At 47.5% G+C, this 16,096-nt stretch overlaps 1 protein-coding gene across 5 annotated transcripts in view; it reads right to left on the bottom strand.

Moving 5' to 3' along the window:
- The window catches only part of RAPGEF1 (Rap guanine nucleotide exchange factor 1), a 162,482-nt gene that overhangs the window by 132,697 nt on the left and 13,689 nt on the right, over positions 1-16,096 (bottom strand). The window lies entirely within an intron of this gene.

The following is a 16,096-nucleotide window of genomic DNA, read 5'->3' as shown; positions in this document are numbered from 1 at the left end:
TTTTGCTGGAGAAAGTGCTACGCTACCTAAACTCTGAACAAAGGGTTTTCTAGAAGAAAAGAAGGGAATGAAATCAATCACATATTCTTGGTAAAAAGGAAGACAATGTCGAGGTGGATGAAAAGATTTCATTTATTTCAGTCCCAGAGTTTGAGGTTATAAAAGCCCCTAAAGAATCCCCACAGCATAATATGGGTAAGAATGCAGGCTCTGAGCCGGGCAAGGTGGCTCACGCCTGTAATCCCAGCACTCTGGGAGGCTGAGGTGTGTGGATCACTTCAGGCCAGGAGTTCAAAACCAGACTGGCCAACATGGTGAAACCCTGTCGCTACTAACAAAACAAAAATTAGCCGGGCGTGGTGGGACGAAGCTGTAATCCCAGCTACTTGGGAGGCTGAGGCAGGAGAATCACTTGAACCTGGGAGGTGGAGGCTGCATTAAGCCGAGATCACACCACTGCACTCCAGCCTGGGTGCAAATACTAGCTCTTCCCCTTGGCTTTGCCAGTTGAGCACAGCAGCCTCAGTTTCCTTATCTGTTAACTGGGCATAATTCCAGTCTCACCTCCTCAGCTGTAATAAGAATCAAATAAAAGAGAACATTTGTGAAGTACGTAGCATGCTGCCTGACACTCAGGAGGTCCCTGGTGAATATTTAACTTTTTTTTTTTTTGGAGTCAGGGTCTTGCTGTGTCACCCAGGCTGGTGTGCAGTGGTACAATCATGGCTCACTGCAACCTCAACCTCCCTGGCCCAAGCAATCCTCCTCCCTCAGCCTCCAAAGAAGCTAGGACTACAGGTGCATGCCACCTCGCCTGGCTAATTTTTAAATTTTTTTGTAGAGACAGGGTCTCCCTATGTTGCTCAGGCTGGTCTCAAACTCCTGGTCTCAAGTGAACCTCCTGCCTCAGCCTCCCAAAGTCCTGGGATTACAGGTGTGAGCCACTGCACTCTGCCTATTATCACTTTTTTTTTTTTTTTTTTGAGACAGAGTCTCACTCTGTCACCCAGGCAGGAGTGCAGTGGTGCAATCTCAGCTCACTGCAACCTCTGCTTCCTAAGCTCAAGTGATTCTCTTGCCTCAGCCTCCTGAATAGCTGGATTACAGGTGTGCGCCACCACACCCAGCTAATTTGTGTATTTTTAGTCGAGATGGGGGGTCCGCCACGTTGGCCAGGGTGGTCTCAAACTCTTCACCTCAAGTGATCCGCCCACCTCGGCCTCCCAAAGTGCTGGGATTACAGGCGTGAGCACCACGCCCAGCCCTTCATCACTTTTATAATTGTAGACTGAAAATATATTAGCTTAGGTGGCAGATATCTGGCTTCGGTCAATTTAGTCAAAAGCACCAAAGTAAATTTATTTTACAGAGTTGGATGGTACAAAATGGGAGCAAGTATAGAACCGGAGAAAAATTTGGGACAACATTCCAAAAAAGACCCACAGAACCAGAGAGACCAAGTTTAAGAGGCACTTAATGCTCTGTTAAGTTTCTGGGCGCAGTGGGCCACTGTGTTACACCAGGCCCTTCCTTTCTGAAGGAAGGGGAAATAATCTTTCCAATTTATGCAAAACAGACAAAAACCAAAATCCAAATCTCTACAAGATCTTAAGGCCTCATAATTGATCTACCAATACAGAGATCATTTTTGCAAAATCACGGCCTGAGAGTCCAAACTTGGCAAAGCAAATGGCATGTGTCTGTCGCACCGTCTCCAATGAGGTGGCAGGAAAGAGCATGGGTGCAGAGGCTCCCTGTTTCCCTCACAGAGCCCGCAAGCTCCTCCCCAGATTAAACTGCAGCCACAAACTGGAATAAAGCACAGGGAACCCCCACCACGCGAGAGGGGTCCAGTGAAAACTAACAGTTGCACAGCAGAATACCTGGCACACAGTAGGTGCTTAATAACTCTCTGTTGAATAAATGGGTGGATAGGTGACAGAATAAACCAATGAGAATTATCTCCAACATACACACACTGATTGTCCCCACCCCCTGGAATGCGTTAACCAGAGTTTCTAATCCATAAACAAACTCTCCTCTCCTAGCAAGAGTCAGAGGGTATGGGCGGCTGGGGCGCTGTTTCCTCCACTTCCCCACTCCTTAGCTCAGGCCACTCTGGGCCCTGGAATTTCTTCCCTATCAGGAGTGCGAAGCCCCTGAAGTCAGGAGCCGTGTCTGGGGCAGCTCCTCCTGGTGCCTGTGCACACAGACAACAATGGGTCACAGTTACAGAACCTGGGCTCAGGTGTGCCCTCTCTCGTTTCTCAGCTGGGGGCCAACACATTCGTAACTGTGTTTCCATGAAAAAACGCATCCTAGGTTCCAAACAACTAATATACTGATGAACCTTTAGAATGAACTGGACATTTTTCCTTGAGAGAACAGCTTTGAAATGAGGACCCTGTGGTCCAACCACTTCTCAATCATGGCTCCCCCAAAATAACTCCAATGTGAACTGTTCAGGGGTACGGGGAGGGGGAGAGCAACAGAATAACCTAATCTTAAGAATTCCTCTCTAATCCCCAGCTCAGAAAGCGTCTTTTACAGTCGTCCCCTCTGCAGTGTCCCAGACTAAGCAAACAAACAAAAAAACATAGAGCCATCCCCAAAGACCAATATGCTTGCAATCCAAGATGGGCAAGCGACCCATCTCCGGTCCACATTTCAGGGAGACAACACAAAATTTTTTTGATTCTTCACGAATGGGAAGAATCAAAAGTGAACTGTTACCAGAAGCAGAAGGCTGACTGCACAGCCACTGTGATGAGTTTCCAAGCCTTGCACAAATACGCCGAGAACGCTGTGGCTGTACGAACTGCCTTCAATCAGACCCGACCTGGCCATGTGTTATCAAGGTCACTCCTTCAGGTATGACTACTCCAAGCCTCAAATCTCTGTAAAACCCAAGGAGACCCACAAGATCATCTGCTCCAGCAACTCCCTTCCCCATTTCACAGATTCCTCAGAGAGGGGCAGGGATCAACGCTAGGCATTTAGTTGGAGGGCTGCATCCAGCCCCCAAATCTTTATCCTTGGCTAGGAAAACCTCTGCTACCCATTTCCTCATGACCAGAGGAGGCAGGAGGGCAGTGTGAAGGAATTGGCTTTGAAGGCCAGCTGGCCTGGTTTGAATCTATGGGGGCACTTCCTAGCTGAACAACTTTGGGATAGAAACTAAACCTCTCCACACCTTGTATTTTCACATACGTTCATGTGTACCATTATGCTGTCTACTTCATGGGTAGTTTAAAGGTTAAATAAGAATTCAGACTTGGGAGGCTGAGGTGGGAGGTTGAGGCAGGAGAATCATTTGAGCCCAGGAGGTCAAGACTGCAGTGATTTGTGATCACACCTCTGCACTCCAGTCTGGGCCACAGAGCAAGACCCCATCTCTAAAAAACTAAAATAAAGATGTTTAAAATTTGTTGGTACACAGCAGACACTCAATGAGAATAGCTACTGTCACTGTTTTTATTATTATTACCTATAAATCTCCAAGCTTTAGATACAATACATTGAAAAAAATTATTTACCCTCACTAGGAATTTTCTCCCCCATATCAGAGTAAGATCCACTGCAATATTCTAGTAAATAATCATTCTCTTAGTATAATTAAAATAAAATTTATCTTACAAACATCTGTACCTCAGGAATAATTTTTTTTTTTTTTTAAGAGACAGGGTCTCCCTATATTGCCCAGGTGGCCTCAAACTCCTAGGCTCAAGTGATCCTCCTGCCTCAGCCTCCCGAGTAGCTGGACTCCAGGAGGAATGATATTTTGATTGTGGAACATGACATAAGCCAGAGGGGTAATATTGTGGCCACTGAAGTAGGAAACATTTTAAGGAGTGCCTGTCCCTACACGCAAGACGCTGTTGGCTCCAGACGAACTCTGAGTCAGGATCCTGCAAGGCGGTGCTCACTTCTTGAAGGAGATTTTTTTTTTTTTTTTTAGATAGAAATGGCTCAGAAGGGAAGGGCTCGTGGATCCCTGTAATGTGCATACTCACCCACCCAGAACCAAAGAAACAGAGGCTGGGCTCTCAGGCGGGTACCCAGTAGCTCACACAAAGCTTTGTGTATGGAATTTGTCTGCTGGGAGGAAAGTCTGATGTTGGTCACTTCCCTCCTGGAGAAAAATACAATACGAGGAAGCGCCAAGCACTGTGGGAATGTTCCAAGTGCGAGTTCCAGCTCAGCCCAGAATATAAACAAAGGCGATGACCAGCCTGGAGGTCAGGCCCAGCAAAGCACTGAGGCAGAAAGTCTGGGAGGCACTCTTCTGTCTTCTGGGGTCCTCTAGACTCTGCCTTTTTTTTTTTTTTTTTTGAGACAGTCGCCCTCTGTTGTCCAGGTTGGAGTGCAGTGGTGCAATCACAGCTCACTGCAGCCTCCAACTACTGGGCTCAAGCAATCCTCCTGTCTCAGCCTCCTGACTAGCTGGGACTATATGCACTTGCCATCATGCCTGGCTAATTATTAAAATTATTTTTTGTAGAGATAGCATCTTGCTTGGTCGCCAGGCTGGTCTCAAACTCATGGCCTCAGGTGATCCTCGAGCCTCAGCCTCCCAAAGTGCTGGAATTATAGGCATGAGCCACCGAGTCTGGCCTAGACTGCTTTGAAGTAACTTTCCTGTCCAGGCCTGGAGGAAATCATTGAAGGCAAAGGCCACCATGTGTCGAATGTCATAGGAAATACAAGCTCAGGGACTCTCTTATGACACATCTGCAAACTTATAGATCAGTCTCAGAATGTCATAGCTGGAGGGGCCTCAGAGATTTACTCAACAAATACCAACACGGAGCTTGGGGAGGGTCGGATAACATGCACCAAGAATCACTTAGTTATCCCAGTGATCAGTGCTAAATTCAGGGTGGGGGACGCATGTCTAGCAGGGCGACCTAATCTAAGCTGGAAGTCAGGGAAGGGTGAGACTTGAAGGATGAGGAGAGCTGGACCAGGCAAAGGGGCAGTGTGTATGAAAGCCCTGTGTAGCTGGAGGTATGTGCCCAGGGGAAGGCCGGGGGTCAGATGGGACAGGGCCTTATAGATCCAGGGCTTTGTCTCATGGGCTTTGGGGGTTCCTAAGGTGCCGGCAAACCACATGTTCATTCTTCTGGGAAGAGAGGTCTATGGCTTTCACCAAAGTCTTAAGGAGTTTCAAGAGGTTAAGAATGGCCAGGCACGGTGGCTCACGTCTGTACTTAGGATCCCAGCACTTTGGGAGGCCAAGGTGGGCAGATCACAAGGTCAGGAGATAGAGACCATCCTGGCCAAGATGGTGAAACCCCATCTCTACTGAAAATACAAAAATTACCTGAGCATGGTGGTGAGCACCTGTACTCCCAAGCTACTCGGGAGGCTGAGGCAGAAGAATCACTTGAACCCGGGAGGTGGAGGTTGCAGTGAGTGGAGATTGCACCACTGCACTCCAGCCTGGTGACAGAGTGAGACTCCCTCTCAAAAAAAAAAAAAAAAAAAAAAAGAGGTTAAGAACTACTGATCTAGCCCAACTCATTACAATAAAATGGAGAAACTGAGGTCCAGAGAAAAAAGACCTTTCACAGGAGGCTAGAGGCCCCAAGTCACTGACTCCCATTGCAGTGCTCTCCCACAGCTAGCCTGCCGACCTACGTCTGCAGGGGATGTGTCAACAACTACATATGCTGGCTCCCATCCCACTGGCCACTGCTGCTGGATCCCACACGAGGCTGCTTCTATCCAGGCAGGCCTAGAAGGACAATCTACAGAAATGAACTGCAAAGTCACCAGCCCATCTTTCTTGTGCAACCTAATCTGCAAAACACAGGGGCTCAGAACCTGTCCCTTGCTTCAGATTTCAAGGACCCCCCCAATGAGACAGTTTCTGGCTTTTCAAGAAGCTTCATGGATGAGGCTGGTTCACTGAAGGGCAATCAGGGCTCAGCATCCAGCCTTCTGAAGAAGCTGTTTACTTGTTGTTCTTTACAAAGTCAGGACTTGGCCAGGAACTAAACGTAGCCCTCAGTATGGGAAAGGGAGAAATTTGGAAGACTTGGGGGAAAGTCTAAATATGTAAGGAGAATGCTTCTTAAACCCCTGATGTGGCCAGGCACTATGGCTCATGCCTGTAATCCCAGCACTTTGGGAGGCAGAGGTGGGTTGATTACTTGAGCCCAGGAGTTTGAGACCTGCCTGGGCAACATGGCAAAATCCTGTCTCTACAAAAAAAGGAAAAACATAATTAGCTAAGCATTGTGGTATGTGTGTCTGTAGTCACAGCTACTCGGGGGGCTGAGGTGAGAGAATGGCTTGAGCCTGCGAGGCAGAGGTTGCAGTGAGCCAAGATCGCGCCATTGCACTCCAGCCCGGGTGACAGAGGCAGACCCTGTCTCAAAAAAATAAAATAATAAAAACCCCTCGATGCTTCCTGTAATACTAAAGGTAGAAGTCCTAAGTACGTGGATTGGCATTCAAGGCCTTTTGGAGTCTGGCCCCAAATTACCTTTCCCACCTTCATCTCCCACTTCCTCACACGGCGACTGGACACTGTGCATAGCCCTGCACCTGCCTGCCTGCACTGTAGCTCCTGTCCCTCCTCTCCAGCGAGTCAAAGGAAACCTCACAGCCAACATCCAGTGGACTCTCAAAGATCAGTGTTGAGGGTCCCACAGCCTCTGCTTCACTTGGACCATGGCAGTATTGGAAGGGGTAATGCCCGCACTGGGGAAGACTCCGGCCCCTCTCCTGGCCAGCCCGCTGACCTCAGCCTCCAGGCTGTGATGCCTCTGCCCTTTACAACTCCCCGCCTCCAGATAAACTTGACAGAGCCACTCACTGCTGATGGCCCTCTGCACTGAGCTGCACGAGGGTGAACACGGTCACAGCCTGCACTCTGGCTGTGCTCCTCAAGCTTGTAAAAATGCACCCGTCTCCCTTAAGAGGTCTGGAGTCCATACACAATGGGTACTCACTATCCATTGAACAAAAATTAGTGAGCGTCAGCTATGTGCCAGGCACCATTCTGGGCTCTGGTGAAATAGCAGCCGACAGGGAGCTTACCTCCCAATGAGGGAAAAAATCATAAAAAAGCAGCAAATAGGCCAGGCACGGTGGCTCACACCTGTAATCCTAGCACTCTGGGAGGCCAAGGCAGGCAGATTGCCTGAGCTCAGGAGTTCAAGATCAGTCTTGGCAACATGGTCCCTGTCTCTATTAAAAACACAAGATATTAGCGAGGCATGGTGGTGCATGCCTGTAATCCCAGCTACCGGGGAGGCTGAGGCAGGAGAACCGCTTGAACCCAAGAGGCTGCAGTGAGCCAAGACTGCACCACTGCACTCCAGCCTGGGCAACAGAGTGAGACTGTCTCAAAAAAAAAAACAACAAAAAAACAAAGGCTACATTTAAAGGGGGAAAAAGAGCGGGGGGTGAGGGACAGAAAGTGATGCGCACCCTATCTGTTATTCTGGGCCCAGTGGTTAGGGCTGACCTCTCTGGGTGGCATCTGAACAAAGATGTGAGGCAGCTAGGGATAGGGAGCAAAGGACACAGGAAGAGGAACTCATGTTTGCCCAGTTCTTCCAATCGAGTACTCCCCAGCATGAACTCACCAAAACCCTACCGCAGGATCCATCTTATCAATGAGAAACTGATTTTTAAAAGGAAATGGGTGAGCAACTTTTCCCAAGATCACATGATCAGCAAACGGTGGCACCAGCTGCCTTTAAACCGTGGCTCCTGTCCATGGCTTCTCAGCAGGTGCCCTACAATATCTGGGGAATGAATGTTCCAGTAAGAGAACGGCAAGTGCCAAGGCTCTGAGGGAAAGGAACACCTGGAAGAAGAGCACAAAAGCCAGTGTGGCTGGGACACAGCGACGGGGAGAGGGGTGTCAGGGAGTGAGTTAAGGGCCAGAGTCCAGGGCGCACACAGGCCACATCGAGGACCTCGGATCTCTTCACATGTGTGGGGAAGCCCCAGGCAATCATAAAGAGGATCCATGTGATCCAGTTCACACTCTGGCTGTGAAATGCAGAATGAATGGCTGTGAGTTGGGAGAAGAAACCAAGAAGCCGGTTAGGAAGGCATGGGGCAGTCCAGGGAGAAACGGCGGTGGCCTGGAGTAAGGGGTCAGCAGAGGAGGTACTAAGAAGGACCAGTCAGGATTTATTGGAGTAAATCGTAGGGGTTTACCGAGGGACTGGATGTGCACTGGGAGAGAGGAGGCAAGGACACCCTCATTGTTTTCTCATCTCATCCAAACCAAGATTTCTAAGCCTGAACAATCGGATCAAAAATGGCATTATTTACTGTGATAGGGGAACCCAAGGTGAGTTACCAGGCAGAGAGTGAAGGGGAGAACCAAGAGTTCTGGTTCAGGTGCATAATGTCCTAAAGAGGGGCTGGAAACATGCATTTGAGAAGGACCAGTGTTTAGCTAGCTGGCTTAGTGCCACGGGACTAGGCTGCCTGTTCCCAAATGGCAATTCAGGAGACAGAAGAGCCCAAAACAGAAGGCTGAGATGAAACCCTTTACAGAGCACGTACACTTGATGCTGTAAAATTACTCATGTGAGTATTGCGTGACTTCAGATATAATTTAAACTTTAGAGGTTGTGGCTTTGTGTGTGTGTGTGTGTGTGTGTGTGTGTGTGTGAGACAGGGTCTCACCATGTTGCCTAGGCTGGACTTGAACTCCTGGGTTCAAGTGATCCTCCCACCTCAGCCACCAGAGTAGCTGGAACTACAGGCACATGCCACGGTGCTCGGCAAAATTTTAGTTTTCATGTTCTGGATGCTTAGTTTGTAAACGTCTTGCTTATCATGACTAATATGTCATCCAAATTAATCAGCTAATATCCCAAGGCACAATATACATTCAGAGTGAGATTCACCAAAGAGTTTTCTTCCCAACTGCTCAGCTTCTGGCCATCTCTTGTCAGGGCTCATTAGATCACTGTTGTTTTTCCCTCGCAATACTGCTGACAAGAAGCATGAACTGGAAGCAGAAGTGTCACCATTTTCTTGTTCACGTGTACTTATACTACTAGAAAAGTCTTCAGTCTGTGATGTCTTTTTGGGGCTATTATTAAGCTACTTCTCCATTTTATAAGGGTTTGTTTCAATACTGGGCAGCGGCTTCAACCTAGCTCTTCAACCCAGCTGGACAAGTCACATAAACCCTTCAGGGCTCTTTTTTTTTTTTTTTTTTTTTTTTGAGACAGAGTCTCACTCTGTCACCCGGAGAGATAGTAGTAGCTGATGTTCATTAGGCACTTAGCCCATGCAGTACCAGGCTCCTTTCTGTGTATTTTACTCTTGTGGTTGCATTAGATCCCCACGATAAGAGAAGGATACCGTTACTATTCTCATTCTACAGAGGAGGAAACTAAGACACAGAGCTTTTCTTTGAGATCTGAAAGAGTTAAGATTTGTACATAGTTGTACACCGAACTGGGGCAAAGTTAGGGGAATAGTTCATCTGACTATTGCCCACACAGCTATATTTTCTTCTTTTCTTTCTTTCTTTTTTTTTTTTTTTTTTTTGAGACAAGAGTCTCACTCTGTCACCCAGGCTGAAGTACAGTGGCATGATCTCAGCTCACTGCAACCTCCCCCTTCTGGGTTCAAGCGATTCTCCTGCCTGAGCCTCCCGATTAGCTGGGACTACAGGCATGGGCCACCACACCCAGCTAATTTTTGTATTTTTAGTAGAGACAGGGTTTCATCATGTTGGCCAGGCTGGTCTCAAACTCCTGACCTCAGGTGATCCGCCCACCTTGGCCTCCCAAAGTGCTGGGATTACAGGCGTGAGCCACCGTGCCCAGCCTTGGGCCTCAGTTTTCTCATCTGTAAAATGAGGCCACTGTCACCTCCTTCCAGTGCTTTTGAGAGGATTAAATACACATAGCACAGCTCCTGGCGTTACTGCACAGAAATTCTTTGTTACGTCATCATCATCATCATCATTATTATTATAAGGGCAACCTTTTATCTTACAGGTAAGTCCCTATGACCCTTCCAATTCCTCTCCAGACTTTGAGTGGTGGTTCCAAAGATACCCCCCACCTCTACCAGCAGTGTCACCCAGGGAACTCGCTAGAGATGCTCATTCGCAGCCCAACCACAGACCTACTGAATCAGAAACCAGGCGCCAGAGCCCAGAAACCTCCAGGTGCTGACGTTTGAGAGCCACCGAACAGGCAGGCAGCATTCTGGGTACCCGGCAGGTCCTCAGGACAGCGACCACCTGACCCCAGATGACCCTGTCAGCAACACCTGCCAACATCACAGGCTGCAAGTTATCAATTTGTCACAAACATCAAGCTTCTTACCTGTCTTTCTGGCTGTTTCCTTTAACCTCCTCCCACAGTATATCACTTGCATAAAAAATGAAACTTCTTAGAAAAATCCTATGCCTGTATCTTTTCCACAGCAACAGAAAAAAAAATCTCTGTCCAAGTTAACCAAGACAAGTGTCCCTATATAATTATTTTTCCAACTTTCTCTATAAAACTTAAATTGACAAAAATACTAATATCCTTTTTATCCATTCCAAAGAATAACAATTTGAGATTTGATGTGATTTTTACCTTAAGATAATGTGCTCTGGTTGTTATATGTACATGTTTATGTTTCTTGAACCAAACCATCCCAGATTTTGATGCTTCTAGGAGTGACTGGAACATGCCCAGTAGCAGATGCCCATGGGAGAACGGAGCCCCAGACAATCCCACCGACCCTCCCGCAGACTCCATGGACTTGACCTGCATTAGAACAGGCTGTGGACCTGAAGCAGTTCTCTCACTGCAAACCCAGACCCTCTCCAGTGCGAATTTGTGGAACGCGATAGATGTCAATGATTACTCCCTCAGTGTTTTCTCATCCAAATCAGGACACTTCGAAGGGGGTAGGGAGGACTCTGTTAATAATGATGCCAGGACAGCAGGCAGAAGCCGAGAAGTGTGATCATCCCTCCATCTGTCACGCGCTCTGTCAGCACGGTGATCCTCAGGGTAATTTTCCTCTGGTGTCCGGATATCTAACTGAGAGGCTAGAAGAGAGGTGCATTGACAAGCAAAAATCCAGAGTCCAACCCTTCAGTCTAAGGCGAAGTCTCGTTTGGAGGGGTGTACTTGGACCCAGTCACAGCAAGCTCCACGAGGGCAGGAGACCTGACTTCTTTACCGGTGTTCCAGGCATCTATTGCCACCAACTGTATGGAATAGTCGCCGAAGAATTCAGCTCGAAGATGGGTCAGTGGCTTATACTGTATCTCCCTGATTCTAAGTCATTGACAGTTGGCCCTCTGTAGCCATGGGTTCTGCATCTGTGGATTCAACCAACCTCAGGAAAAAAAAAAATGGATGGTTGTGTCTGTAACTGAAACACGTACAGACTTTTTTCTTGTCAATATTCCCTAAGTAAGATGGTATAGCACCTATTTATATAGCATTTCCACTGTATTAGGTATTGTAAGTAATCTAGAGATAATTTAAAGCATATGGGAGGATGTGCATAGGTTATCTGCAAGTACTATGCCATTTTGCATCAGGGACTTGAGCATCTGTGGATTTTGGTATCCACTGGGGGTCCCAAAAATCAATCTCCCTTGGATACTGTAGTTTTTCACAGCTTCACTTTTGAAATCAAGGTGTGTTTTATAATCCACCTGCTAATGTATTTTCTCCTTTGTTTCCTGAGAAACATTAAATCGATAACGCCTTACATGTCTTACATGTGTTGGTGTCTTAGTGTCAAAAAAAAAAACCCCAAGGTAATTGGTTATCACCCAGATTCATAGAGAGACGTGTTAATGATACTCGTGGGAACAGAGACCCTATCATGGCCATCTCCAGGTGGCGCTCCCACTCACACAGCGGTACCATGCCACCTAACAGGGCCTGCCAGGCTGGAAAATTCTTGGAGAGGGCCTTGATCTTGCTTTTGCCTAGATCGTCCTCTCTTTTCCCCTCCCCCAAGCCAGTGATACCTTCTCAAGAATGTGGCGATAGCCTGGAATCCTGCCAAACAGCTCTGGAGTAGGTGCCATCTGTGTTGTCAACTCAGAGAGAGTAAGTGCTGCTGATGGATCCAGGCAGAGCCCTCGGAGGGAAGCCAATGCAGAGCTTGAGAGTCTTTACTAATAGCCGACATGAGCCAAGCACTAACTACGCGCCAAGCTATATCACCACCAGGGGCTAGAGCTCAACTAGACATGTAGGCTCCCAGGGACTTCCATCGGCCCCTGATGGGAATGGGAGCTTGCCAGGGGACAGCAGGGGCCCAGTACAGCTGAAAGGCCCAGGTCCAAGATGACTGGGTCCCCATCCAGAGGTGCGGGATCTGCCCTGGATTAAAAGCTTCATGGGCTGGGCACGGTGGCTCCCACCTGTAATCCCAACACTTTGGGAGGCTGAGGCGGGAGGATTCCTTGAGCCCAGGAGTTTGAGGCTGCAGTGAGCCATGATCACACCACTGCACTCCAGCCTGGATAACAGAGCAAAACCCTATCTCTATTTAAAAAACAAAACAAACAAACAAACAAAAACAACGGGGCGGGGGGCAGGCATGGTGGCTCACGCCTGTAATCCCAGCACTTTGGGAGGCTGAGGCTGGCAGATCACTTGACATCAGGAGTTTGAGACCAGCCTGGCCAACATAGTGAAACCCTGTCTCTACTAAAAATATAAGAGTTAGTCAGGTGTGGTGGTACATGCCTGTAGCCCCAGCTACTCAGGATGCTGAGGCAGGAGAATCACTTGAACCCAGCAGACGGAGGCTGCAGTGAGCCGAGATCACACCATTGCACTTCAGCCTGGGTGACAGAGCGAGACTCCGTCTCAAATAAATAAATAAATAAATAAATAAATAAATAAATAAATAAATAAATATTTTAAAAAGATATTTAAGATTAAATTATGTAATTATATAAACATTGAAAAAACTGTGGTAAAGTACACATAACATTTGCCATCTTAATCATTTTAAAGTGATTACCACTTATTACCACTTCAGTGGTAATAAGTAACATTCATAATGTGCCATCACCACCAGCAGCCATCTCCATAACTTTTCTACCTTGCAAAACTGAAACAGTCCCCATTCCTCCCTCCATCCAGCCCCTGGCAGCCACCTCAGCGCCTTTTGGTTGCTATAATTTTGTCTAGTGTAGGCACCTCACGGTCTAGTGGAATCATATGGTACTTGTCTTTTTGTGACTAGCTTATTTTACTTAGCATAATGTCCTCAAGGTTCATCCACACTGGAACATGTCAGAACGTCCTTCCTTTTTAAGGCTGAATAATATTCCATGTATGAACAGCCCACGTTTTCTTTAACCATTCACCCATCAGTGGACACCTGGGTCACTTCCATCTTTTGGCTGTTGTGAATGATGCTGCTACAGAGATGGTGCACAAAGGTCTCCTCGAGTCCCTGCTTTCCCTTCTTTTGCGTACACACCCATAGGTATATACTTTGCTGGATCATGTGGTAGTTCTATTTTTAGCTTTTTGGCGAGCTGCCATACTGTTTTCCACAGTGGCTGCACCATTTTACAGTCCTGCCAACAGCGCACAAGTGTTCAGATTCCCCCACATCCTCCATAACACTTATTTTCTGTGGGGTGTTTTTGTTGTGGTGGCAGTGATTGTTGCTGTGGAAAGAGTTTGACTGCTTTATTATATTTTGCCATTAATATTTTATAAAAAGTAGTGAAAATGAGAAAATGGAATAGTTGATACCAGTGAAAAACACAGGTTTCATAAAATACTACTGCCGAGAGAAGACAGAGTTGAGTGGCCATGCCAAAGCTGTAGATCTTCATCCTCACTCAGGTAACTCATTGGACTGTGTGAGTGTCCGGCTGACAGTGTATTGTTAAGATACAGGCTTGATATTCAATTTTCAGACATGCTTTCAGGAAGGCCATATACACATACGAAGTAGCAGACTGCCCATAGGGTTCATGGGAAAAAAGTCCACTCGGCCGGGCACGGTGGCTCACGCCTGTAATCCCAGCACTTTGGGAGGCCGAGGCAGGTGGATCACGAGGCCAGGAGATTGAGACCATCCTGGCTAACACGGTGAAACCCTGTGTCTACTAAAAATACAAAAAATTAGCCGGGCGTGGTGGCGGGCGCCTGTAGTCCCAGCTACTCGGGAGGCTGAGGCAGAAGAATGGCGTGAACCCGGGAGGCGGAGCTTGCAGTGAGCCGAGATCACGCCACTGCACTCCAGCCTGGGCGACTGAGCAAGATTCCGTCTCAGAAAAAAAAAAAGTCCACTCCTGTCCTAAAACACCAGGATTGTTATTTTCAGCATCCACGGCCTGGTAAATCCAAGGAAGGCTAAAGATGATTAAGGAACTTAGAAAGAAAGCCTATAGCAACTCTGATGGATGAAATGAGTTCTGACCAGCAATACTGAAATCTGCCACAGGAAATGTCAAGGTCCCCCCTAAAGATCTTGTGATTCTGTTCTCCCTTGTTGCAGAAAGACGGCCTCATCCTCCCAAGAGACACAGAGATATTGGCAAACCCTGTTTAAAAACAGCAGCCACAGTCTGTTAATTCCATCTGCCTTGTGCTTACCCATTTATCATAAAGGATATTACAAAGGACACAGATGAAGAGCTGTACTGGGCAGGGCCTGTGAGAAGGGGCACGGAGCCTCCACACCCTCCCCAGCTGTGCTACCTGTTCAGCTATCTGCAAGCTCTATTTTCTGTGTTTTTGAAAACAGCCATCCTCATGGGTGTGAGCTGGTATCTCCCTGTGGTAGGTAGGTATGTACTTAGGTATGTATGTATGTATGTACGTATATATATGTATGTATGAATGAATGAGATGGGGGTCTCACTATTTTGCCCAGGCTGTAGTGCAGTGGCTGTTCACAGGTGTGATCCCAGGGCTGATCAGCACAGGAGTTTTGACCTGCTCCACTTCTACTCTGTGCCAGTTCACCCCTTGTTAAGCAACGTGGTAGTCCCAGAGGTTACCATATTGATGCTGAACTTAGTACAGACACCAGGTAGGCATGGTGCACTATAGCCCAGAACTCCTGGGCTCAAGCAATCCCCCTGCTTCAGTCCCCTACTTAGTCCCTAAGTAGCTGGGACTACAGGCGCACACCACCATGCTCAGCTAATTTTCTTTTTCGGGGTCTCACTCTGTCACCCAGGCCAGAGTGCAGCAGCGCTATCAGAGCTCACTGCAGTCTTGACCTTGCAGGCTAAAGCAATCCTCCCACTTCAGCCTTCTGAGTAGCTGGGACTACAGGCACGCACCACTGCACCCAGCTCTGTCTGCAGTTTTGATTTGCACTTCCCTAATGATTAGTGATGTTGAGCATATTTTGACGTGTTTATTAGCCATTTGTATATCTCCTTTGGAGAAATGCCTATTCAAGTCCTTTGCCCATTTAAAAATTGGGTTTTTTTTTTTTTTTGAGACGGAGTCTCGCTCTGTCACCCAGGCTGGAGTGCAGTGGCGTGATCTCGGCTCACTGCAAGCTCCATCTCCCGGGTTCAAGCCATTCTCCTGCCTCAGCCTCCCGAGTAGCTGGGACTACAGGCGCGTGCCACCACGCCCAGCTAATTTTTTGTATTTTTTAGTAGAGATGGGGTTTCACCATGTTAGCCAGGATGGTCTCGATCTCCTGACCTCGTGATTCACCCGCCTCAGCCTCCCGAAGTGCTGGGATTACAGGTGTGAGCCACTGCACCCGGCCAAAATTGGGTTGTTTTTTGTTGGTCCTGTGCCATCTTTGTCTATTTCTAGCAAACAGACAGATAGTCAGCCAAGGTCAAATTCTCACGCAGATAAGCAGTTATTATGTCAATGCAATAGAATACTACTCGGCAATAAAAAGGAATGAACCAGTGATAAAAAGGACAACTTGACGAGTCTCAAAGTCAGTACAGAGTAAAAGGCCGATTATACACTTTAGGGTTGTACTTACATGGTATTCTGGAAAATGCAAATCTATAGGTATAGATAAAAAACAGATCAATGCTGGCCGGGCACAGTGGCTCACACCTGTAATCTCACCACTTTGGGAGGCTGAGGCGGGCAGATCACTTGAGGCCACGCATTCGAGACCAGCC

Source organism: Pan paniscus, chromosome 11 (assembly GCF_029289425.2).
Source record: "Pan paniscus chromosome 11, NHGRI_mPanPan1-v2.0_pri, whole genome shotgun sequence".
In the NCBI taxonomy this organism is placed as follows: Eukaryota; Metazoa; Chordata; class Mammalia; order Primates; family Hominidae; genus Pan; species Pan paniscus.
This window is presented reverse-complemented; position numbering and strand designations above follow the sequence as displayed.